Source organism: Aquarana catesbeiana, linkage group LG03, assembly GCF_042186555.1.
Source record: "Aquarana catesbeiana isolate 2022-GZ linkage group LG03, ASM4218655v1, whole genome shotgun sequence".
NCBI classification, from domain to species: Eukaryota; Metazoa; Chordata; class Amphibia; order Anura; family Ranidae; genus Aquarana; species Aquarana catesbeiana.
In genome coordinates this window covers 318,757,845-318,783,580 of record NC_133326.1, presented here as the reverse complement: position 1 = coordinate 318,783,580, position 25,736 = coordinate 318,757,845, and the positions used below count along the sequence as shown (strand labels likewise).

General features: G+C 45.2%; 1 protein-coding gene across 1 annotated transcript in view; it reads left to right on the top strand.

Moving 5' to 3' along the window:
• Positions 1-5,775: 5,775 nt before the first annotated feature.
• The window catches only part of GAS2L3 (growth arrest specific 2 like 3), a 50,226-nt gene continuing 30,265 nt past the window's right edge, over positions 5,776-25,736 (top strand). Inside the window, exons 1-2 of the mRNA XM_073620384.1 lie at positions 5,776-5,935; positions 25,247-25,323. The gene's annotated coding sequence lies outside the window, so the exon portion shown is untranslated. The remainder of the gene's footprint in view (positions 5,936-25,246; positions 25,324-25,736) is intronic.

Genomic DNA, 25,736 nt, shown 5'->3' with positions numbered 1-25,736 from the left:
TGTATGATATTGCAGCTCTATTGTCTATCCGAATCAGAACTGATTTGTCCTTGATCTGAGAGAGCAAATGCTGTTGATGCGAGATAAACCACCTGGATTTCCAGGATATCTGTGATGATGTCTGCCGCATTGTACCCCATCTCTCTTGAACCAACATCTGGTTGCAATGTGCCTCCTAGCCTATTGCATTGGAGTCTGTGGTAACTGTGGTCCAGAAGACATGCCTTAATGGAAGTGGCTTTACAGGCATCTCCCTCTTTGTCCACTAGTGCAGACCCCTGTGCATCAAACTTGTTTGATATATGGTTTGGGATAGACGGTTTGCTCCATTGCTTTAGGAATTTTAGGTAAAAGGTGCCTAAGGTATCCATGTGTCCATGGGACCATCTGGATACAAATAGACAAAAATCCCTATTAAGTCGAGTTAGCTCGAGGCTCCTATGTAGGACCATGTCTTCACTCTCCTTACTTTCTGAATGATCGCCCACACTTTCTGAGATGGCAGAGACACCGTCCTTTTTGCAGCGTTGAATAAGGTGTCTAAACTGGAGAAAAGATAACTAGTTTAATGATTTACCATCCAACCGTATCTTGATAGTGTAGGCCACAGCATCCACCTGTGTTCCACTAGCTGGGCTGGATCTTTTGATAAAAGGAGGATATCGTCTCGTTAGTGATAAGAACTGAGACCTAGTTCTTATAAAGAAGCTTGGATAGTGATCCGAGCCCTCGTAAGAGCTCTTAGGGAAGCGCAGGGTCCAAAGGGGAGACTCTGGAATTTTAGATGGAGCTGGTCGACCGAAAATCTCAGATACTTCTGTAACCATGTTGTAGTATGGGCACGTGCAAGTAAGCATCCCTGAATCCCCGGGTAGGTCTAATTCTGCTGTTCTGGGGGAATCAAGTATGACTTTCCTCCTATGACGTGGGAAATGGCTTTATGTAACCTTTCTTCAAAGAGTGATTTACCATCAAAAAAACTGTATTTATCCTAATTTTGTTTTGGCACAGTGTCACAGTGTAGTTCTGACCACAATACCCATATGGCTATCACAAGTAGTGACACTGATCTTGCGAAGTATCGAATTGTATCCATTGCCGTCTCACAGGTGAAGTCTGCTGAAAGCCATAAATCATTCAAAGCCTTGAAAATATTTCCCCTAGGGACATTTTGATGAATCACTGTTTCCATGTTTTCGGTCCATGCTCGCAGGGCTTTGGATACAGATAAGGCAATTGCTGACTTCCAGGCATTTACCAGCCATTTGGTAAGTTCCTTTAAGTTGGGGACTATTCGTATTATAGTGGAAACTATATGTTTTCACTATAGCAACGTCAAGGTTGCACACAATTTTGATGTGACTTGAAACAATGCCTGTGTATTCTTGAGGTCTATGTACCTCACGTCGCATCAAAGTGGGACCAAAGTAGTGCAGGGATTACTTTGATGTTGTTGCGACTTGAGGTCGCACAGATATGAATGGTACTCATTGGAAATCATGGGGTACGACCTGTCATGCGACTTTGCAGTCCCAAGTAGCATGGCAAGTCGCACTAGTGGAAACCGAGCCGAAAGAAGGAAATCTGCTTCTTTAGAAATGGGAAGTACATCTTTGACTTCTCAGATGTAGTGTCGGCTTCCTCCCAGCCAATAGCTGCCTTTACAGCCTGGACATAGGGCTGAACTAGGAAAAGGTTGAAGTTCCGAGGGCCAAACTCTTCTTAGGTATCCTCAGATGGCCCACTATCATCCAGATGTCAAGGAGGGATACTTGCTGTGTGGTGAGAGGATTTTCTCGAGGATGGGCTAAGAAGAATTAACTTCTCTGGAGGAGATTGAGCTAATTGCTGCAATAGAACTGCTGTTGCGCCCAGTATATGCAGCCACTTGTGCCAATCAAATGCAGCCACTTGTGCCCATCATATGCAGCCACTTGTGCCCAGTATATGCAACCACTTGTGCTCATCATATGCAGCCACTTGTGCCTGTCATATGCAGCCACTTGTGCCCGTCATATGCTGCCACTTGTGCCCGTCAAATGCAGCCACTTGTGCCCATCATATGCAGCCACTTTTGCCCAGTATATGCAGCCACTTGTGCCCATCAAATGCAGCCAGGCACGTCCCCCGGCTCAGCTGTCACTTCACTAACCCCCCCGTGGCTGGTCCAGTGGCACTTACTGCTCGTGTGGCGGGGCTCTGCTCCTCTCCTGGAGTGACGGGGCTCTCCACCTCGGCGGGAAGCGGCGGCTCTCCTCCTCGGTGGGAAGGGGCGGCTGCGGCTCCTGTGTCCCTTTGGCTCCTCAGGCTTCCTCCGCCGTGTCTCCTCTTCCGCCAAAGCGTTAGGCATCCAATAGGATCACCTAATGCTTTGGCCAATCAGGAGACAGGTCTCACTGACCTGCCTGCTGATTGGCAGGGAGGAAGGTTAGTGTGAAAATAGCGAAAATTAATTCGCTATGCCACACAACAGAGTGGGATCGGGACGCAGTGCTCTGCACCTCAAACCCATCCTATTTTGAAGCCTATTAGAGCCGCTGGCTCTAATAACATGCTTCAAAATACACACCCCCCGCCTATCCCCGCCATAGTATTTCATGTGTCCAGAGTCCTGAAAGGGGCTGGGCACATGAATAGGGAGGGCGGCGGAGGTGTTGGGGGGTGGGGCCCATGGGACGACAATGCACGGGCCACCACTGCACTATACTAACAATCAGATAATTGGGCGATCGTTCGTCATATAAAATTTTCCTTCCGATTTTCTTATCGTGTGTACGGGCCTTAAGAGCAAGCATGCATGCAGCAAACAAAGTGTATGTCTTTTGATCTGTATACTTGTTGCAGCTCAGTCACTCAGTACTCAAGCTAGAGGATTAACACACAGCCATGCAACTAGCATTTTCAGGGTACCTGCCTCTGTATTTCTCTAACATAGGGTTCATTTAAAGCAAGGGTCTCCAAACTTTCTAAACAAGGAGTCAATTTACTGTTCTTCATACTTTAGCGTGCCGAACTGCGGCCAGTGGGAGGAGATAATGCCTGAGGCTTGGTGGTCAATGGGAGTAAAAAAATTACACAGCATCCCTGTGGTTAGAAGGAGGCGGAATAATGCCCCATCAGTGGTATTAGTGGCAGGAATAGAGTCCCATTGTTGGTGCCATTGGGAAGAATAATACCCCATTGTTAGTTTCAGTGGAAACAATAGTGTCCCATCATTGTATCATTGGGAGGAATATTGTCTCATCGTTGGTGTGAGTGGGAAGAATAGAAGAATAGTGTCCCATCGTTGGTTTCAGTGTAAGATTAGTGCCCAATCCTTGATATCAGTGGGAGGAATATTACCTCATCGTTGGCGTCAGCGGGAGGCAGTGGCGGTCTGTCCATTAGGGGCGCAGGGATGCGTCCGGCACCTAATCTACACGCAGGGTGCCGGACGCATAGATTCCAATGTTTTTTGTTTTTTTTTGAAGCACATGATTTAAGGCGGAGGCGCGCAAATGTCTTCCTGTTTCTCCTCCCAGCCAATCAGGAAGTGGGTCCAGAGACCAGATTGGCCGGGAGTTCTAAGACCGATTGGCCGCGAGTCCTAACTCCTGATTGGCTGGGAGGAGAAGCGACTGCTGGGACTTGGGAAAAGACGCGGGAGGGGGGAATCTGGATGGCGTAAGTGCAGGGGTTAGCAGGGGGACTTTTGTGAGATCTGCAAGTCTACAGCATTAAAATTCAGCCACAGTAACCCCTGCGGTGGGATGACTATTGCACAACATAACTGAACCAGAACTTGCAGCAGACTTGCAGAATGTTTGCAAAGAAATTTGATTTGGAGTCATGCAATGCAGACTTGCTGCAATTGTGCAACAAATTTGTGAAGCCTGGCAAGTCTAGCAATTGCTTAGATAGTAATTTTGAAACTTACAGAACAATTGCTTGCTATCTGTGTAGCAGCTTCAATATCAGGCTACAATCACACGCTACATGCATAGGGCAGCCATTCGCTTCAATGAGTTACCCTACATGTGACAAACATGGAAAAGTAGCTCATGTACCTTTCTGAGTTTCAAGCACCATGTGCGTTTTAACTGTAGCATCCTGATGTTTAGGCAGGGTTGCTATTAAATTTATTTGCCAAGTGATAGTTGCCTTGGCCAACTGTTAGGAGGTCAATTGATTTCCCCCTAATTCTTGAATTGTTGCACTTCTCTCTTCTGTCACTAGGGAAGCTGTCGCCACTAAGAGATCATCCACCTTGTTACCGGAGACCACTTTGAATAAGTTGAGGCCAGTACCAGAGCAGACTTCTGGGGATGGTGAAGAAGTGGGAAAGTATCAGCGAGCGTCAAGTCAGGGACCCAGTGGGACAGTAGAGGTGACGCTTGTGTAGTGCCAAGCCAGGGACCTAATGTGTCAGCAGGGGTGAAGCTTGAGGAGTATCTGTGAGTGCCAGGCCAGGGACCCAGCAGTGAAGCGGGGTTGACGCTTGAGGAAGATAATTAGTGCTAAAGTGGAAGAGCTCAGGGGATCCAGTGGCTAGTGGATCTGAAGTCTAGTGAGAGAGACTGGGAGCTCGTTGAGTGAAGATCCACAGTGAGTGGGTGTGGGGTAAAGAAACTGTTCGTGTTGCAGATAGTTGAATACAACTACAGTTAGTAAAAGCTACAAGATTGTTGCCATAGGAGACAGCGGTCCTACCTATACAGAAGTGGTGCCCAGCTGGAGGCCTTCACCTGTATAACTGTCTTCCTATAGCAGTCTCGGAGTCTGTCAATTAACATTGAACATTGAAGAGACAATAAATCTCTTTGCATTCAAAAAGTGTCTGGTGCCCACCTGTTTATATTGCATTTCACCTACAATGCCTTGTAACCCACTCTACACTGAAGGATGTCAGCTGTCCCTAACTCTGGAGGTCACCATTGGGCTTCAGGGGCCCCGGGACTTTGCTACATAACAAAGCGTTTTACTGTATTTTTCACACGTATTTTGTGTGAAAATGTGCGTCTGTTTGCCATGTTTGGGGTGCTATTAACAATAAATGACACCAGCAAGCGTAAAATCCATTTTTGCTTTTTATGTGCATTCGCATGTATAGTTTTCACTCAGAAAAACATTTGGCAAAGCAAAAAAAGCACAAAGCTTGCTGCTCCAAAATAGGGGAACGAGCGACTTGGCCTGTTTGTTGCACGCACCCATAGTGTGGGGGTCATAATATGAATGGGCCCCAGGCGTCACATATATGTACTTTTGTGTCTTATGATGACATGCACACAGGGCAGCTCATTCAGTTCAAGGGCAGTGCTATGCACCATTCTGAGCTTCGCATTTGCCAGTTTTGTTGCAATTTTGCATGTGTTTTACATAACATGAGGTGACATTCATTGTTAATAGCACCTCACAAATGCACCTCACAATGATTATATGAACTGTTCTGCTGCGTTTTCATGTGTAGGGAATCCCATTGAAATGAATGCGCTGCCTTGTGTATGTCGCAACAACGTGTGCATATGCATTGGGTGATTTAGCACGAGTTCACAAAACGCTACAATGTGACTACAGCCTGTTTATGGTCAGAGATGGTCTGCGGAGCCTCGGGGCTGTGAGTGAAATACACACAGAAATATCATTGTAAACAGCACAGCTCCCATCCTCCTCACACACCGCCTCCTCCCATCCACACTCACACCTCTGCCCGGGGCGGGGCCCCGCTCTGCCGACAAACCGCATTGCGATTGGCCAATTCGAAGCCCAGAAGTCAGGAAGAACCAATCGGATTAAAGAAGAGAGTTTGCGGCTGGGTAGGCGGCTTGTCTGAACTGCAGGGCTGTGGTGGGAGTGTGAGTGGACAGTGATTAGGAGACAGCGCTCTGCCCGGGATTGTATGACTAAGCTCTGGGACCATACCAGCCAGACTGACTACACCGGACTCCGCCAATGACAAGTGAGTAATGCGGCATGTGCGAGGATCAGTGCAAAGTGTGCCCAGCGTCTGCTAGAGGGCAATAAGGACAGACGTGAGATGGCATTGGTCTGCTGTGATTGGATGAGGGACACAGGAGACCCCTGTACACTGCACTATACTAGTACAATTACTGGGGCTTTACCTATGTCCCTTCTCATCCCTCTTTATATATCACATGTCCCTTCTCATCTCTCTTTTTATATCACATGTCCCTTCTCATCCCTCTTTATATATCACATGTCCCTTCTCATCCCTCTTTATATATCACATGTCCCTTCTCATCTCTCTTTTTATATCACATGTCCCTTCTCATCTCTCTTTTTATATCACATGTCCCTTCTCATCTCTCTTTTTATATCACATGTCCCTTCTCATCCCTCTTTATATATCACATGTCCCTTCTCATCCCTCTTTTTATAGCGCACGTCCCTTCTCATCCCTCTTTTTATAGCGCACGTCCCTTCTCATCCCTCTTTTTATAGCGCACGTCCCTTCTCATCCCTCTTTTTATAGCGCACGTCCCTTCTCATCCCTCTTTTTATAGCGCACGTCCCTTCTCATCCCTCTTTTTATAGCGCACGTCCCTTCTCATCCCTCTTTTTATAGCGCACGTCCCTTCTCATCCCTCTTTTTATAGCGCACGTCCCTTCTCATCCCTCTTTTTATAGCGCACGTCCCTTCTCATCCCTCTTTTTATAGCGCACGTCCCTTCTCATCCCTCTTTTTATAGCGCACGTCCCTTCTCATCCCTCTTTTTATAGCGCACGTCCCTTCTCATCCCTCTTTTTATAGCGCACGTCCCTTCTCATCCCTCTTTTTATAGCGCACGTCCCTTCTCATCCCTCTTTTTATAGCGCACGTCCCTTCTCATCCCTTTTTTTATAGCGCACGTCCCTTCTCATCCCTCTTTTTATAGCGCACGTCCCTTCTCTTCTCTCTTTTTATAGCGCACGTCCCTTCTCTTCTCTCTTTTTATAGCGCACGTCCCTTCTCTTCTCTCTTTTTATAGCGCACGTCCCTTCTCTTCTCTCTTTTTATAGCGCACGTCCCTTCTCTTCTCTCTTTTTATAGCGCACGTCCCTTCTCTTCTCTCTTTTTATAGCGCACGTCCCTTCTCTTCTCTCTTTTTATAGCGCACGTCCCTTCTCTTCTCTCTTTTTATAGCGCACGTCCCTTCTCTTCTCTCTTTTTATAGCGCACGTCCCTTCTCTTCTCTCTTTTTATAGCGCACGTCCCTTCTCATCCCTCTTTTTATAGCGCACGTCCCTTCTCATCCCTCTTTTCATAGCGCACGTCCCTTCTCATCCCTCTTTTCATAGCGCACGTCCCTTCTCATCCCTCTTTTCATAGCGCACGTCCCTTCTCATCCCTCTTTTCATAGCGCACGTCCCTTCTCATCCCTCTTTTCATAGCGCACGTCCCTTCTCATCCCTCTTTTTATAGCGCACGTCCCTTCTCATCCCTCTTTTTATAGCGCACGTCCCTTCTCATCCCTCTTTTTATAGCGCACGTCCCTTCTCATCCCTCTTTTTATAGCGCACGTCCCTTCTCACCCCTCTTTTTATAGCGCACGTCCCTTCTCATCCCTCTTTTTATAGCGCACGTCCCTTCTCATCCCTCTTTTTATAGCGCACGTCCCTTCTCATCCCTCTTTTTATAGCGCACGTCCCTTCTCATCCCTCTTTTTATAGCGCACGTCCCTTCTCATCCCTCTTTTTATAGCGCACGTCCCTTCTCATCCCTCTTTTTATAGCGCACGTCCCTTCTCATCCCTCTTTTTATAGCGCACGTCCCTTCTCACCCCTCTTTTTATAGCGCACGTCCCTTCTCACCCCTCTTTTTATAGCGCACGTCCCTTCTCACCCCTCTTTTTATAGCGCACGTCCCTTCTCATCCCTCCTTTTTTGTATCCCATGTGATCCTCTGCCTTTGTGTCAGTCAACAGTATTGTGTACCTTAGCATGGTGTTAGTCTGTTATAGCATGCATGCAGTAGAGGGAATGTCTTATCAGCAGTAGGAATGTATGTCTTGATGGAGGGACTGGTCCTGATCCCAGGAATGGAGAGGCCCTTCTATTACTCTGGAAGAGGAACTGGTGACTCACTGACAGGGAGTTGAAGTCATGCTGCTACAATTTTGTCTCCTTGTGCTGTCTGAGTCAGCAGTGTGTTTTGTTGCTAAAGAAAAAAAATATGTTACACATTTTGATGGGCTTGCAGACCTCATGTGCTACTTCATTGATACAACTTCTCTCTAGGAGGTTTTTTTTTCTTTAGTAGAATGTTTTACAGCCAAACTTAGTTTGCTAATTAGGGAAAATTGTTGTCCATACTTAACGTAATTTTCCTTTCCTGGATCCTCCCCATGTCAGCCTACTATGGGTCAGCCCCGCCCCCTCTGACCCCTCCAGGACCACCTCTTTTCTAGCCCATAAAAGGGCGGCTGTCTGCCCACACCAGTGTTTAAAAAAAAAAAAACCCCGACTCGCGACGGATAAACTGGGTGGGAATCCTCCGGCTGACATGGGGAGGATCCAGGAAAGGAAAATTACAGTAAGTATGGACAACAATTTTTCCTATTCCTGGACCTCTCCATGTCCACCTACTATGGAATGTACCAAGCAATATTAAGAAGGGAGGGAAGACAAAAAATAACAAATAAGCCAAACCCTCAATGCAATGCTTCTCAAAATTTTGAATGGGCAACAGCCGCCGTAATACTGTAGAGCCAAATGTTTCCTCAGGCAGACATATTAAGCTTGTAATGCCTAATAAAAAGGTGGGCACACTCCAGCTTGCTGTTCTACAAACTACCTCAGGAGCGACCTTCGTGTATGCCCAGGATGCTGCCATACCCCTTGTCGAATGTGCTTTGATCTCTGAAGGAGGAGGAAGGCCCAGCTTTATGCATGGTCTTGACAAACCAGGAAGACCCAACTCTGGATGTTGCTGGCATACCATTTTTAGGTCCCATTTGTAAAACCTACAGCTGATCTTGTTTGCTAAAGCTTTTAGTCCATTTCAGGTAGGTTGAAACCGCAGAGACCAGGTCTAACCTACTCCACTCATCAGCTGTATCCGCCGGAAAGGCTGGGAGAATGACCTCCCAGTTAATACGAAATTATGTGGCCACTTTAGGTAGAAAGCTCGGTATCGGCCTAAGGACTATCTTGTCTGGGATCACCAAACAATATGGTTATTTAGATGAGAAGGCGCACCACTCAGAGTCTCTTCTGGCCGAGGCCACGGCTAGTAAACAAAACTGTTAAAAGAAATAATGAACAAGAGAAAGCTTGATCAAACAGAGGAACCAGCAATGTTCCCAAGACTAGTGTTAAGTCCTCTTTTTAGAAAAAAACTATTTCAATGGAGGTCTGATTTCTATGGCTGCCCCTAAAAAAAAAAAAAAATCAGATCACCAATGGATGTAGAGCATACCTTGTACACGACATAGCCGACAAGGCAGGGATTTGACCCTTCAGGGAATTATAAGCTAACCCTTGGAGAATACTCTGCAGAAACTCCAAAATGTTAGATACTGAAGGAGATCCAAGGTCCCAAACCCTTACTGTAGTATTCCAGATCCGGTGATAGGTTACATTTGTTCTGATGATCCTGTAATAATGTCATCAACTTTATCCTCCTGCGGTTCGGGTGTCAGGCCCCACTCTGCAGAAGATTTTGACAAGGAGGCAGAGGGATTGGTGAGCCCAACTTTATCCTCCAAGCTAGAGGCAACCACAGCCCCCTGAGCCAGTAAGGTCGGACTACTATTGCTGTGACCCTTTCTCTCTGAATCTTCAGCAGGATTTTGAGAGCCAATGGAAGCGGTGGGAACACATACACCAAGGGGAAGTTCCAAGACCTGGACAGAGCACCCTGACCCAATGCCTGTGGATGCTAGGTCCGGATGAAGAAGCAAGGCAGTTGACAATTCTCCAGTGCCATAAGATCTGTTGAAGGCATCCCCCAGATCCTGAAGATCTTGCGTAGGTACTTGGGGTTGAGGCCCCATTTGTTGTGATCCCCAAAGCCTCGACTCAAGCGATCTGCCAAAACATTGCCAGGCACTGGGAGTTAAGATGCTGTAAGAGAGCCGAGATTCTTCTCTGTGCAGAGGAAGATTGACATGCCACCTGAAGGAGAGGGGGACTTCTTGTGCCCCATTGATGAGACACATAAGCCAACGTAGTTTCGTTGTCCAAAAGAATCTTGACACCTCGACCTCGCAACATACGTTGGAACACTAATGCCCCGTACACACGGTCGGACTTTGTTCGGACATTCCGACAACAAAATCCTAGGATTTTTTCCGACGGATGTTGGCTCAAACTTGTCTTGCATGCACACGGTCACACAAAGTTGTCGGAAAATCCGATCGTTCTAAACCCTGGTGACGTAAAACACGTACGTCGGGACTATAAACGGGGCAGTGGCCAATAGCTTTCATCTCTTTATTTATTCTGAGCATGCGTGGCACTTTGTCCGTCGGATTTGTGTACACACGATCGGAATTTCCGACAACGGATTTTGTTGTCGGAAAATTTTATCTCCTGCTCTCCAACTTTGTGTGTCGGAAAATCCGATGGAAAATGTCCGATGGAGCCCACACACGGTCGGACTTTCCGACAACACGCTCCGATCGGACATTTTCCATCGGAAAATCCGACCGTGTGTACGGGTCATAAGAGCGCGTCTGACAGCATCCAGTCCCAGGAAATTTGAACTCTTCGCCCTACAAAGGTATCATTGGCCTTGAACCTGCTGTTCCAGGCAGTGTGCCCTGAAGCCTGCCAGACTGGCATTGGTTGACACCACTATTGGTTCTGAGGCCTTCAACGGAACTCCGCTGGAAAGATTGCGAGCTACTGACCACCAACCAGGGACCAGATTATCGGAACTGGCAGATGATCCCACTGAAGAAGAAAGTTGCATTGAAACCTCCTTCTGCGCCACCTGACCCATGGGACTACTGGAGACCTGTGGCTGATAAAACCCACAGACACTGCATGGATTCCTTCAGCATTATAGAAGGCCTGGCCATCACTGCTTTGTCTGAGACTGGATCCCCTGGACCTTCCTCTGAGGAAGAGAAACACGACCCCGATCCGTGTTGAATTGTACTCCTAAATACTCCAACATTTGGGTCAGATGCATCTGGCTCTTCCGAAAGCTGATCAACCAACCGAAATGAGTTAGTGTTTTGCAGGTGAATTCACATGAACTAGACGGAGCTCATTTGACCGACCCAGAAGTAGCATGTCATCTAGATAATGAAATGTTTGCACTCCCTTGACCCTGAGAGTTGCAACGACAGCAGACAGTAGCTTTAAAAAACGTTCTGGGAGTCGTGCAGAGACCGAATGGGAGAGATTAAAAATGAAAATGAAAAAATTTGCATGAGGTTCCCTCCAAGACAATGCCAGTCCCCTGCCAAAAAACAATGGCGTGGGTGTCCCCCCAAGATCCATACCAGACCCTTATCCGAGCATGCAGCCCGGCAAGTCAGGAAAGGGGGGGGGGGGGATGAGAAAGCACCCCCCCTCCTGGACTATACCAGGCCACATGCCCTCAACATGGGGGGTGGGTGCTTTGGGCCCCCCACCCCAAAGCAACTTGTCCCTATGTTGATAAGGACAAGGGCCTCTTCCCAACAACCCTTGCCGTTGGTTATCGGGGTCTGCGGGTGGGGGGCTTATCGTAATCTGGAAGTCCCTCTTAACAAGGGGGCCCCCAGATACCGGTCCCTCACCCTAGGTGAATGTGTATGGGGTATATCGTACCTCTACCCATTCCCCTTAAAAAATGTGTCAAAAATAAACACACTACACAGATTTCTAAAGGATTTTATTAAAGCAGTTCAGGCTCTTCTCCCCTCTCCGGTTCTTCTCCTCTCTCCACTGTCTTCTCGCTCCTTTGCTGGGTCTTCTCCCACTGCTCTTCTTCCGATGTCGACTCGACACAATCTCCCGGTGTAATGCTGGGTCCGCCGTGTGCAATGGCATGGGGCGGGGCCACCAGATGATGTCATTTTGGGGGCCACACCCCCTGTGACATTGCCCCATAATGCATCGCTCGCTCCCCCGCCCCCCCCTTTTCTGACCTGCCGGGCTGTGTGTTCGGATAAGTGTCTGGTATGGATCTTGGGGGGGGGACCCCCACACCATTTTTGTTTTGACAAGGGGTTTCCCCTTAAGATCCATACCAGACCAAAGGGTCTGGTATCATCTTGGGGAGGGTACCTCACGCAAAACAAATTTAACATTTTGGTGGGGTTCCCCTTCAAGATTCTCAGTACACAAGTCGCACCACAAGTCGGATCATCTTGATCCGACTTCTATTCAAATCAATGGGCTCCCATAGGGAACTATTGATTTTGAATAGAGGCAGAGAAACGTGGCTGAAAGCTTGTTGCGCTAAACGCGCATTGACGCCAATGCAAAACGCGGATAAAATAGCGGTTTTAACGCTGTTTTTTTTTTTTCCTGGCGTCGGTACTAGCTTTACAGCCCGTTTTTTTTTTTTTTTTTTTTTTTTTTTTTTTAAACGTCCATGTGTATGAGGCCTAACTACCACAATTTATAGAATGCCTTGTATTTTTATAGTGAATGCAAGGTGTTCTATGATTCCACAAGGTGAAGATCCTGACGTCATCGCCCTTTTCTCCACATTGTCCAATTAGAGAAAATCTTGTATTCATTGAAAAAAAAAATACAAGGTGATGCGTGAATAGTCGCAGTGCTGAGCAAGTGACCCCTGTGGTCAGTGTGCAGTGTGGGAGCCCCATCTACTACAGTGATGGTCTCCTTCCCCAGCGGACTCTCAGGTATGAGATCTGCATATTTGTATTGTGCCAAGCTGGACCAATGCAAGTATGCAATAAAGATTATACCTGGAGTTCAGCTTTAAAAAAACATTTTTATCCACACAAATTTATCCTTAGCTGTTTTGCTTATTTAAAGATTAAAGGCATAATGATTTCTCTTGTTTCCAGAAACCTTTTCCTGATTTTTCACATCCTTCACACACAAACGTTTTGCTCTGACAGCCAAAAAGACAATGACCTAATGTTTTTCACTCTTTGTAGCTTGTAATAGAAATAGGAAATTGCCTCATTGTCCTGTCCATTCATTTTTTACAGAGTATGAAACTTTGGCTTTAGTACTTTCTGGGACCTACACTATATTGCCAAAAGTATTGGGATGCCTGCCTTTACACGCACATGAACTTTAATGGCATCCCAGTCTTAGTGCGTAAGGTTCAATATTGAGTTGGCCCACCCTTTGCAGCTATAACAGCTTTAACTCTTCTGGGAAGACTGTTCACAAGGTTTAGGAGTGTGTCTATGGGAATGTTTGACCATTCTTCCAGAAGCGCATTTGTGAGGTTAGGCACTGATGTGGATGAAAAGGCCTGGCTCACAGTCTCCGCTCTAATTCGTCCCAAAGGTCTTCTACCGGGTTGAAGTCAGAACTCTGTGCAGGCCAGTCAAGTTCCTCCACCCCAAACTCACTCATCTATATCCTATGGACCGTCTTTTTGCGCACTGGTGCACAGTCATGTTGGAACAGAAGGGGTCATCCCCAAACTGTTCCCACAAAGTTGGGAGCATAAAATTGTCCAAAATGTCTTGGTATGCTGACACCTTAAGAGTTACCTTCACTGGAACTAAAGGGCCAAGCCCAACCCCTGAAAAACAACCCCACACCATAATCCCCCCTCCACCAAATGATTTGGACCAGTGAGATGAATTAGAGCGGAGACTGTGCGCCAGGCCTTCATATCCAAAATCAGTGCCTGACCTCACAAATGCGCTTCTGGAAGAATGGTCAAACATTCCCATAGACACACTCCTAAACCTTGTGGACAGCCTTCCCAGAGTTGAAGCTGTTATAGCAAAGGGTGGGCCAACTCAATATTGAACCCTACGGACTAGAACTGGGATGCCATTAAAGTTTATGTGCGTGTAAAGGCAGGCGTTTAAATACTTGTGGTAATATAGTGTATAATGCATATCCAGAAAGTAATACATTAATTTCTTTACCTGCATACTATTAAAATAAAAGGGTCAGCATGAGTAAGGCAGGTCATAAATTGTCATTTTTATTATTTTTTTTTTCTTACCTGCAACCAGGGGTTGCAGGAAAGGGGAATTGCTTGATTCCCCTATCATCATAGACAGTGTTGGTGGGGGAATCCCTCCCGCTGAGGCATTGTGTTCTCCCAGTGGGGCACGGGTAGCCGTCCTTGCCAGAATAACACAGTGATTATTGCTATCAATCAATGAATCGACTTGGGTACAATCAGCTTGCCCATAGATGGATCAAAACTTGGCTAGTTCAGCAGAGAAATTTAAATCCCCCATGGCCAGCTTTAGAGGAAAATAGAATTGTCAGAAATTGCAACCTCTGTTCTTTTCCAGAAAATGTTGTCTTTAACCTCTTCGCCTCTCACACCTGTTCACCCCCTATGGACTAGAGTAATTTTTACATTTTTACTATTTTGCAATAACTGTCATTGCGTAAAGTGGATGTAAACCCTCACATACACCCAATGAAGTGAACAGCCTCAGATAATACACAGAGATAAAACCAATCTCCCTACATAAGTTTTATTTATGTATCTGCTGTCTTCTGCTTTCTACACTGTTTAGAAAATGTTAATGCACATCATAATAGAAATATTTCTTCCTGTGTTTAGCAGTGGGAGGGGAGTCGTGGCATACACTGTGTGAGAGCTTATTGGAGGAAAGGTACACACCTCTACTCCACATAAGCAGAGGAATGAAGAAACTTGCAAAGCTGTACTGTACTGTGAATAGTCCACCTCTCCGGTAATCTATCTCTAAGGTCCCTCCCCGACAAAAATTTCCAGCTGCTATTTATCTTCTGTATTGGAGAACTTTTCAGAAGTTATCATGCTGATAACAGAGGGACGGAGCAGCAGGAAGACATATCACTTAGTGCTTTGGCGAGAGATAAGTAAATACTACAGATATGTGCCCAGGGCAGATTTCATGAATGGGGTTTATAACAACTTTAAAGTTATTCTAAACACCCTAGTGTTTTTATTAAAAAAAAAAAAAAAATGTTATACTCAACTACTCTGTGCAATGGTTTTGCAATGGGCTTTACTTGTCAGGTTGTTTTTAAAGTGGTAGTAAAAGCTTATATTTTATTTTTACTTACAAGTTAGTTTCATAATAAAGCTTACCTGTAGGTAAAATGAATCTTCTAAACGTACACCGTTAAGGAGATATTTTAGCGAGCAGCAGCTGGTGATGTCACTGGCGCATGCATGCTTATGGAATGGCATATCCGTGACATTCCTTTAGAGCTTGTGTACCATGGGCGAGACTTCCACATATATGCAAGGGAATGACATCATCACGGCTCGGTCAATCAAGCGGCCGCAGCCCGCGAACCTGGAAGGAAGGCCATGTGAAGATGGAAGCTTCTGGAGCTGTGACAACCTTCCTCTGCAGGGCTATGTTTCCAGGTAAGTCCTTCATAATGTGCTAGTAAGCAATTCTAGTACATTATACCTTTGCCTTGCAGGCAGGAACTTTTTTTTTTTTTTTTTTTTAGTTTCATTTCTTTGTTCTGTAGATGAATTAATAGACTGATACAAAAGTAACATTGTTACTCTGTATCTTTCTATATTGTTTGAAGCTGTTGTTGATAACCTGAGTCAGACTGCTTTTTTGACAGTTGCAGCTACACAGCTGCTCTGTGTACACGGTAATACCCCCCTCCATCCACTCCCCTGATGTCCTCTGATGAAACTAGCTAAAGTGACTACTCTAATTCTTTTCAGTGGCAATACCCTTCTTTTGACTGAAAAGAGACCAGCGGCTAGGTTTCATGTCATCACTGTTGTGCCAAATCCTTTTCGAGGCAGAGACACTGGTTGGCTCTCCCTTAGCATCTAATTAGTGATTTTACTTGCACTCATCAGTCGCATTGAAAGTTGCACCAAAGTAGTGCAGGCACCTATTCAAAGTCAGTGCGACTAGGTCACACTAATTTGAAAGGGTGTCATTGAAAAGAATTGGGCGCGGCTTGTCATGCGACTTTGATGTCCAAAGTCGCATGACAAATCGCACAATTGTGTATTGCGCCTTTGACTTTGCTGAAGAAAATACTGGTTTCTTCAAACACAAAGTTTGCACTGAAGGGGCTAGGAGCAAACCTCCTGGATACTGCTGACCAATAAGTGGTTCTGCCTGATCGCTGAATGCTGACTTTCCCAAATCACAAGATGTGGCAGCACAGTGCAGGAGCCTCTTCCTGCAAGATTTGGAAGACACAGGATTCCCCAGGATCTCACTTGAAGGATGGCAATGTTACTCCCACCTAGGCGCCACTGAAGGTTTTTTTTTTTTATTTTAAATTAACTTTAATGCCGCTAGAGCTCTGAATCTTGTTAGACAAGTATACTCTGTATACAAATGTTTTTTATATAAATTGCTACAAAAGCTTGGGGTCAATTCTACTCTTGGAATGTGTAATGACTTGGGGTCAATTCTACTCTTCTACATTTTTTTTTTTTTTTACATTGGTTGAACCTTTAAAAAAATGTAAAAGAGTAGAATTGACCCCAAGCCATTACACATTTCAGTTTGTAAATGCAAGCCCTGGGTATTGCTATTAAAATTCTTATCAGTTAAATAAGCCCTGAAGAAGACTCATTCTTATAACCCTACCCGACTATGAAATATTTTGAGAATCCAGGCTGCCTTAGCAGGAATTTGGTATTTATTTCTATATTCATGTTTTTCATGGAAATATTGATAGATCCTGAAATTCAATTTTGTTACAAAGAAGTTCTGTTTACGAAATGTCACAGGGCTGTGTTCTAGTGGAGAAATTCCTTGGCATTGCATGCCTGGCAATAATCTCGCAATGTCTTCCATTCAGCAGCCGCCCACATAGACCACTGCAATGAATAGCTACTGCCCCAGCCCCAGGACTAGAGGTTCTTTGATTATGGTATTGTTCCCTGTATTGCCTTTGTTCATTGAAGAGACTTGATATATAAATTCTGTGTTTTCTTGTATGCCACCTGTTACTGGTTTAATTTCTGTGTTAAAGTCATACATAGATTGCAGCATCAATAAAACAGTTTTTAATATGTTTTCAGATACAGCATTTTGTTGCTCTTCTGCAGTGTGGGCTGAATCTGGAAGAGGCAAGAGGCGATGTTACTATTGACAGTACTGACACCTTTCCTTTTTCCAGTTCTAATAGATCGATGATTCTTTATGATGATGTCAAAATATAAATGTAACATAAACCTGTGCCCAGACTAAGGTTTTCACATTTTCTGATCAAGTATTAAAAACCCTTTTAAGGCTCGATTCACATATATGGAAATTGTATGAGTTTTGAACCACATCCGATTTGCATAACGTGAACTAGGGTTGTACTGATACTAGTATCGGTATCGGCACAGATACCAAGCATTTGCCCAAGTACTTGTACTCGGGCAAATGCTCCTGATGCTTCACCTGATACCTGGACAGTCAGCAGTGATCGGTGCGTGGGGGAGTTACAAGCTTCTCCTCCAGCAGCTTTCAGCTGCTTTGGTGAAATTTATATAGCGGTGATCGGTGCTTGTAACTCTCCCACACACGATCACCACTGACTGTCACCGCAGCCTCCTCAATGCCGTTCTGCTTCTGTCCCCCTTCGTTCTGCTTCTGTCCCCCTCCGTTATTCCTCCATGCCCCCTCCGTTCTGCTGTCCCCCTCAGTTCTGCTTCTGTCCCCCTCCGTTCTTCCTCCATGCCCCCTCCGTTCTTCCTCCATGCCCCCTCCGTTCTTCCTCCATGCCCCCTCCGTTCTTCCTCCATGCCCCCTCCGTTATGTGTCTGTCCCCGTCCGTTATGCTGCTGTCCCTCTCCATGTACTCTTCCTTTTCTGTATGGACAGAGTCAGCTGACTCTGTCCATTCACATAACTGAAACATTGTAACCTCCTGTGATTACGATGCAATAGTTACAAGCTTCTCCTCCAGCAGCTTTCAGCTGTTTTGGTGAAATTTATGTAGCGGTGATCGGTGCTTGTAACTCTCCCACACATGATCACCGCTGACTGTCACCGCAGCCTCCTCAATGTCGTTCTGCTTCTGTCCCCCTCCGTTCTGCTTCTGTCCCCCTCCGTTCTGCTTCTGTCCCCCTCCGTTCTGCTTCTGTCCCCCTCCGTTCTGCTTCTGTCCCCCTCCGTTCTGCTTCTGTCCCCCTCCGTTCTGCTTCTGTCCCCCTCCGTTCTTGCTTCTGTCCCCCTCCGTTCTTGCTCCATGCCCCCTCCGTTATGCTGCTGTCCCTCTCCATGTACTCTTCCTTTTCTGTATGGACAGAGTCAGCTGACTCTGTCCATCCACATAACTGAAACATTGTAACCTCCTGTGATTACGATGTCTCAGTTTATGAATGGAGAGGAGCCGCTGTCTTCTATCCATTCATTTTCAGTGCAGCTGAGGCTGCAGAGAAAGGGACTAGGAAATCTCTATCCTTGGTCTCTTTCTTTGTCTCAAGGGGGAGATATCAGTTGTCTGTTAAGACCTCTGATATTACCCCTGGTAAATGAAAAACACACAGACACACAAAAAAAAAAAAAAAAAGAAGGCATTGTAAAAAAAACACTGTCACGTGAGATTAAAAAAAAAGTATCGGTAATTGGTATCGGCGAGTACTTGAAAAAAAGTATCGGTACTTGTACTCAGTCCTAAAAGTGGTATCGGGACAACCCTAATGTGAACCGAACCGGCTTGCAATGGAGCCAGTTAACACCTGTCCAGGCGGCCACAGTCCATTTTTAGAAAGAGTTCTGTGCGATTTAAGGTCGGGTTCAGGTGCAAATTCCAGTAAAAATTCGCACCTGAGCCGGGGAAAACAACTGCACTGGACTCCTTTTTAAAAAGAGACTGCAAACCACGGCCAGACATGTGTGAACCTAGTCTAAAACCAGCATCCAATCACCTCTGTACCTAATAAAGTATTTTAGAGCAATGTCTCTTCAAAACACATAACAGTGTCAGGGAAATCTTATGCATAGTCGTGCACGAAGAGGTGCACTTGCTAATAATTCTCGGATGACCACTAGTTTCCGTAACTTGCACACATGTGCATAAGCATTCGTGAGTGACAAATAGACATTCCTAATTCGCTAACATATCCGCAGACATGCGCATTAGCTTGCTTGAATACTTGACGCCTTCTTGTCTATTTAAACTGGCTCCATAGACCATAAGATTTCTGAGTGGTCGTCGGCTTCTACCGTCTGTGACATGATCTTGTGCTTGTTCCTGTGTATACCCAGCCTGTTTGACTCTGCTCATTCCTGATACCTTATTGCTGACCCGGCTTGTGACCCCACTCTGCCTTTTGCCAACCGTTTCTGTGACTTCTCTGCTCACCTGATACCAACTCTGGCCTAGGCCTGACTCTTCTTTGGATCCAATTCTGTACCTCTGCTGCTTGGCCATTACTGACTTCTGCCTGCCTGACCACCCGAGACCCTGCATCCACACGCTCACCAGCTTGGTTGCTGTCTGCTGTCCTGCACTTGCTGTGTGACCTGCCAGCCCACCAATCTGCCTGCTGGTCTGCACCTGTTGGCGTGTATCCGCATCTGCCAGTCCACAAACCTGCTTGGCACCTGCTGCCAGTACCTTCTGTCCAAGATCTCCGACCAAGCACCCGTGCCACTCTGTGCCCTCTTTTATATTCTGTCGCCACCTTCAGGAGCAACAGGACAGGAGGTGTAAGGGAAAGCCCTCCCGTCAGCTCAGCCTCAACCAGGTACGTGACACACAGGCACAGAAATCTCAGCTATTTTTATACTAAGGTCCTTGCACACTGGCGGACCCTAATATAAAAAGAGTGTTCAGCACAAATGCCAGCATCTTTTTCCTGGCTGGGCAGCCTAGGTGCAGTATACAGCCTCCAGTAGACACGAATGGCTGTGCAGTGCTATACTCATGTATGCAACAGTGCTATCGTAAACTCAAGGATTGTATACATGCTGAGGCAAGCGATTTTTCGCATTTATGTCTACTGGAGGTTTGTAGGCAGGTGCAGTCTATTTCCTCCACTGCAGGCGGCGCTCAGCCACACTACAGTCAGGTTCCTCTATGGTTTCCTTGAGTCAGGCAGAGTCTATTTAAGACCCTGACTACTGAGTTTGGCATGCAGCATGCATTCAGCATATAGGTAGTGTGGGGACAGGCCACCCATCTGTCAGGGACAGTATTAGCAGCAGGAAAAGGTTCTAGAGGAGTAGGGAAAGCATAGGGACCCGCCACTCCTTTTGATCCAAATTGGACTTGGACCAGATGGGCCGCATTCCGCCCCTCAAGACAGACACGGTCAGCTCTGCTGAGACCTGCTTTTACAGGCATTTGAGCTTTTATGTCAGCTTGAAGAAGCTTGTACTTTTTTTGTGCTCTTTTTTGCACATCTTTATTGAGCTTTTTTGAGCATAAGCATTCCCCCCTCCCCCCCCCCCCCCCCCCCGCACAAACCCTCCCCTCAGCTAATTTTTTCTATATTATTATTTATTTTTTGTGTGTTTTTGAGCTTTTTCATACTCTTTCGCACGTTTTTGGGCACTTGGGTGTCTCTTCTGCTTCACAGTGCCTCTCAAAATTGCAAGTTTGGTGTTTTTTTTTTTTGTTTTTTTCTGCCTGTAGACCCCTGAAAAAGCCATAGGCTAACATGAAGGGCAGTTTCCAGGCAGAAAAAACATGAGAGCTCAAAAAAGCTCAAAAGCCTGTAGGAGAAGCTTCTTTGAGCTGCAGTGTGCATTAGCCCTATAAGATAAACTGGGTGTGCTGTCTGATTTTAGCATAATTGCAGTGTTTTGCTATGTAGCATTATTAGCACACTGATAACTTTCACATGGTTTCTGGAATAGATGTTTAAAATTTAAACTTCTGAGAAATGGGGGCAATTGCCGACTTCCCAAAAATGCTTACTGGCTGTCATGCTGACCCGCTAACTTTCACATTTTGAGTTATTGACCCGAACCCAGTATGCAGCCCAGAAGTCTCTGACTTTGTTGCATGCCCGCCAGAGAGAGCATTTTTAGAAGCAGGCTGATTAAAATGGAATAAAATGAAATATATTAAAATGGGCCATGTGTATGTGTTTAGCAACTTTATCTGACTGGTATTTCACCCCAGCTGTTGCTTAATCGTCTTGCACAACCATCTAGTAAATCGGGCCTGCATGAGCTCATTTTCCATCTTTTTAGTGTTTTTTTTCTTTGTACTGTAATGAGTGACCCAATATGCCATGGACCATGGGAGCCTATCCTGCTAGAACAGATGAATTATTGTACCCCTGTTCCATAGCAGAATCTTTGACCCCTGGGTTTCAGATTTCATATGCTCTGCTAGCTTGAGTGGGAGTTTAGTGACATGCATGTTTCCAGATCAGTGGGGAGGGGAATGCTCCATTCCCTTGTGTCATGTTATTGCTTCCAGTGTGCAATGCTGGATGCCTGAATGGCCAGTCTGTTCTTCATTTCTTCTGGAGTGTGAGGGAATAATGATCCTCTCAGGAGACTTCTCAGATGTGCACAATTTAATGCTACTGTCACTGTGTTATGCAAGAAAACAAGTTACAGCACATATTTAACTCCTTAAGTAGATTATAATACGTGCTTTCAATGTATTTTGGAGGTTTCGCACAGAACATGGCTAAACAGTGATGTATTTTGCAGATCAATGGTTCCACAACCAGCATTTTGCTGGGGTTTTATTTTTCCCTCAAGAGCTAGATTGACCAGGTTTGTTGAAGCAGTCATTTTTATATCAGATGCTTAATTACAACTAAGAAGACCTCTTACTCCATGTGGTTGGGTGCCACAAATAATCCAGCCATCAAAAGTTTACCTTGCATAAAACACATATAATTTGCACACTTGCCTCTTGTGATACCTTAATCGCTGAATAGTTATGAAATTAGAAAAAAAAGTCAATGTATTCAACTATGGATTTGTTGGATTCTTCTGGTTATTGCATATGTTTTAACAGCAGTGGATTTATGTTAGTGTGGCACCCTAAAGCCTCACAATCGGATTTTCCGCAGACTTTTGTCCAAAGGGCGTGTGCCGTGAACTTGTCTTGCATACAAACGGTACACAATTGTCGGCCAACAAACTCGAACGTAGTAACGTACTATGTACTATGGGGAATTTTAGCTCTTGAGCGCCACCCTTTGGGCACCTTCTGCTAACGTCGTGTTTGGTGAGCATTGATTCAGAGCATGCATGTTTGTACTTTGGACTTTTGTGTGACGGACTTGTGTACACACAAGATTAAAATCTGACAACAGGCCGTTGTCCAAAAATTTACTAGTCTGCCATCCAACAGCTGTTGGCGGAAAGTTGGCCAACAATTGTCTGATAGAAAGTACTAACGGTCAGATTTTAGGCAAACAGTGATCGCACAACTCCTGGAAGAAAATCCGATCGTGTGTACGAGGCTTAAAGCGGGGTTCCCATTAAGAAAAAAAAAAAATTAAAAGTCAGCAGCTACAAATACTGTAGCTGCTGACTTTTAATCAGACACTTACCTGTCCCAGGGTCCCCCCCTCTGTTCGGCGGCGCCGGCATTTTAACTGTGGGCGCCCGGCTATGGCTTCACAGCCGGGCACCCACTGCGCATGCGTGAGCCACGCGCCGTCACTGGCCCCGCAATCATCAGGGACCGGTCACGTGTCCCAGATGATTGACAAGAGGGAGCGTGGAGAGGCGATCTCCCTTCCTGCACCGAGGGAAGTGACGTCAGGAGCCCAGGAACCGAAGGAGGCAGACTACAAGGGACCACCTAGCAACAGGCATTTAGAGGTGAGTAAAAAAAAATTTCCTCCAAATGTTTTTTTTTTTTTTTATTTTTAATTTTTTTTAAGCACTTTACTATTTATTTTTTGGGGTGGAACTCTACTTTAAGACTCCTTTTCTGACTATTACTTTTAAGACTGGAGTTTAGTTTTCTTTATTGTACATCACAAGACACAGGAGAGTTAATTCTGCTGCCAAGGCACGGCCTAACAGCGCTACTGCGTAGGTATGACCCCGCCCGCCTATGCTTCTGTGCAGGTGCAGCCGACAGACCACACTGGACATGCCGTCTTGAACTTGCCCCGTTGCTAATGAGGACACCAGCTGAGCGTGTATATTGCAGAGCTCCTACAACACAGGCCACGGTGCCCAAAGTTTCCAGCTGGTGGGACACTGGGAGGCTACCCCTACCCCTTTTATTTCTTACTTTTTCCTCAGAATTGTGAACATTGTGATTCCTTGTAGGTTGGCAGATCTGGCACCAGGGGGTTAGGACCAGTGTGAACTACACTACCTACATGTAGTTTCTTGTAAACTCCTTCCCCACAGGAGCTACCCTGTGATATTATTAATATTATTATTATTATTATTATTTTTTTTTTTCCCCCTACTAATCTTTCTTGGGTTGGTTGAGGAGGAATTGGGCTCCCCTGAGTTTTCCACCATACGTGGAAAGCATACTTTTTGCTTGGTGCAAAGAGGGAGAGCTTCATCCCATGAAATGCTCCATGGCATAGGTGTTATCTTTTCTTCAGTCAAGACTGAACAAGTCCTTAGTCCTGAGGACTACAAAAGGTCAGGTATCTAACTTGGTAGTGATCTTTCAGAAACTGTTTTACTATTCCTTCATTGGAGCCTTTGTGCATTTTCACAAGTACGCTCCCTGCTAACTCAGTCTGATGTTGTCAGTCCTGCAGAGGCCACTGTATGAATTCATTCTTGATATTTCTGTCCTTGTCATATCACGCAAGGTTGCCTTTCTCCTGCCTATTGCCTTGATTAGGGGGCTTCTAGCAGCTTTCTCCTGTTTAGAGGTGTTTTTTTTTTTTTTTTTTTTTTCTTGTGCTTAACAAGGAAAAGGTTGCGTTGAGACCATGGAATTTCTCCTTGTCTAATGTGATCTTTTTTGTTCGGCTCCAAAATATCCTAAGGAGATCGTTTGCCACTGTTTGGATATACTTAGACCTGTGCAGCCCTAACTTTCAGCCACAACCTTGATTTGTCAATCTGATGCCCGATTTTATTGCCTGAATATCCCAAAGAGGACAGGCAGCCTCTTGTTATGAAGGCCTACTCCACCACAAGTCTCTGTGCTTTGTGGGACCTTGTGCATTTCTCTGCTGTTAGTAGTAATTCTCCTCCGTCCTGCTCCCCTGCACCCCTGCCATCGTAATCTTCAGGTGCAGTCCGGGGTGGATGCAAGTAAAGGGCTGTCACAGGCTCTCGTCGAGAGCCTGACTATGCTTGCTCTTTCCACCCAACTCTGCCATTCATGGAAGCCATACTACAGCTTCTGTGAATGGAAAGCAATCGAAGAATGGAGGATGAGGGGATAATTGATAGCTCCGCCCCTCCTTTTATAGATTGTGTACTCTTCTGTCCTGTGATGAACTCAAAGTATGGAATTTTACAGGAAACTATAAAAAAATCCTACTATCTTATTGAGTACATTGAGGAGCAAATCTTCTTCCAATGTCTTGTTACCAACATAAACTGCAGGCATCCCTTCCCCTTTTTTATTTTTTGACAGGAGAGGAAGACACCCCAGATAATGTGACCTGATTTTAGAAGATGGTTTTGTTACTTTTAATTAGTTTAAAAACCTTCCCTTCAAAAAATATGTAATGGGCATTTCGCTACTGATCTGTCTTTGTTCTAATGCCTTGGTTTCCCCTTTAACATAACAATTCAGGTTTTTGTTAGCCAAGTTTTTGTCGGTTTTTCTGTTTTTGAACCAGGTATATTGGATTGTACCAGCTGTAGTCTGTGTGTCTAAATGCACCCTAATGATATATGATGGAGATGGTTAATGGTGTGGTCACAGATGACCTCTCAGCCATGTGGTACTCCAGTGGTGTGCTCTCTGCTTATATCCTACCTCCTGCTAACAAAAAAACATAATACAGGCAGCCCCTGAGTTACGAACACAATAAGGACTGTAGGTTTGTTCGGAAGTGGAATTTGTGTGTGTAACTCGGGTGTTCGTAACTTGGGGACTGCCTGTACATGTAGTGCTCAATCCGAAATAACATTTATTGTTCATTAGTAAATTATCAAAAAAAGGAAGGACGACAGTGTTGCCTTTCTTATTTTTCAACACTGATAAGTAAATGCTGACAGAGTACTTTATCTTATAAAAACAGTAGTACATTATACTGTATATTTGTGTAATATGAGGGAACAATTGACTGATGCATCTCTATTTTAATTTCCTTTTGTAGGTCATGGATCATGGTGTTAAAGGCATATAGTGGGGATTGTAAGCATAAAATGTGCAACTGAAGATCCTCAACACCTGGTGAGTTTTCTCTGCTTTCTTAATATGTTCTATAGGGAAAAAGCATAAATGACTGAAACAATGACAATGTATATATCGGTGAGGGGCCTCATGTAACAACTATACTTGGGTTACACACAAAAATTGGGGATGTAAAAACTCACACATGCTCTCTTATTTATTGTATTTAGCTTTACAAGTAAGTTAAAGCGTAACAACCCAAAAACTGAACCTTGGGGAACACCACTGACAACCTTGCATCATTCAGAGTTTGAATAGTTAATCATTATTCACTAAATACATTCTTTAAGCTAGGCTTCTGTACACCATACACCAGTAGAATTTTGTTTGAATGATCTTACAGAAATGTTTAAAATTGTTTATTAGTGCTTTTGACCTTGCCATCATTAAATCAATGAGTTTAGTTTGAAAAC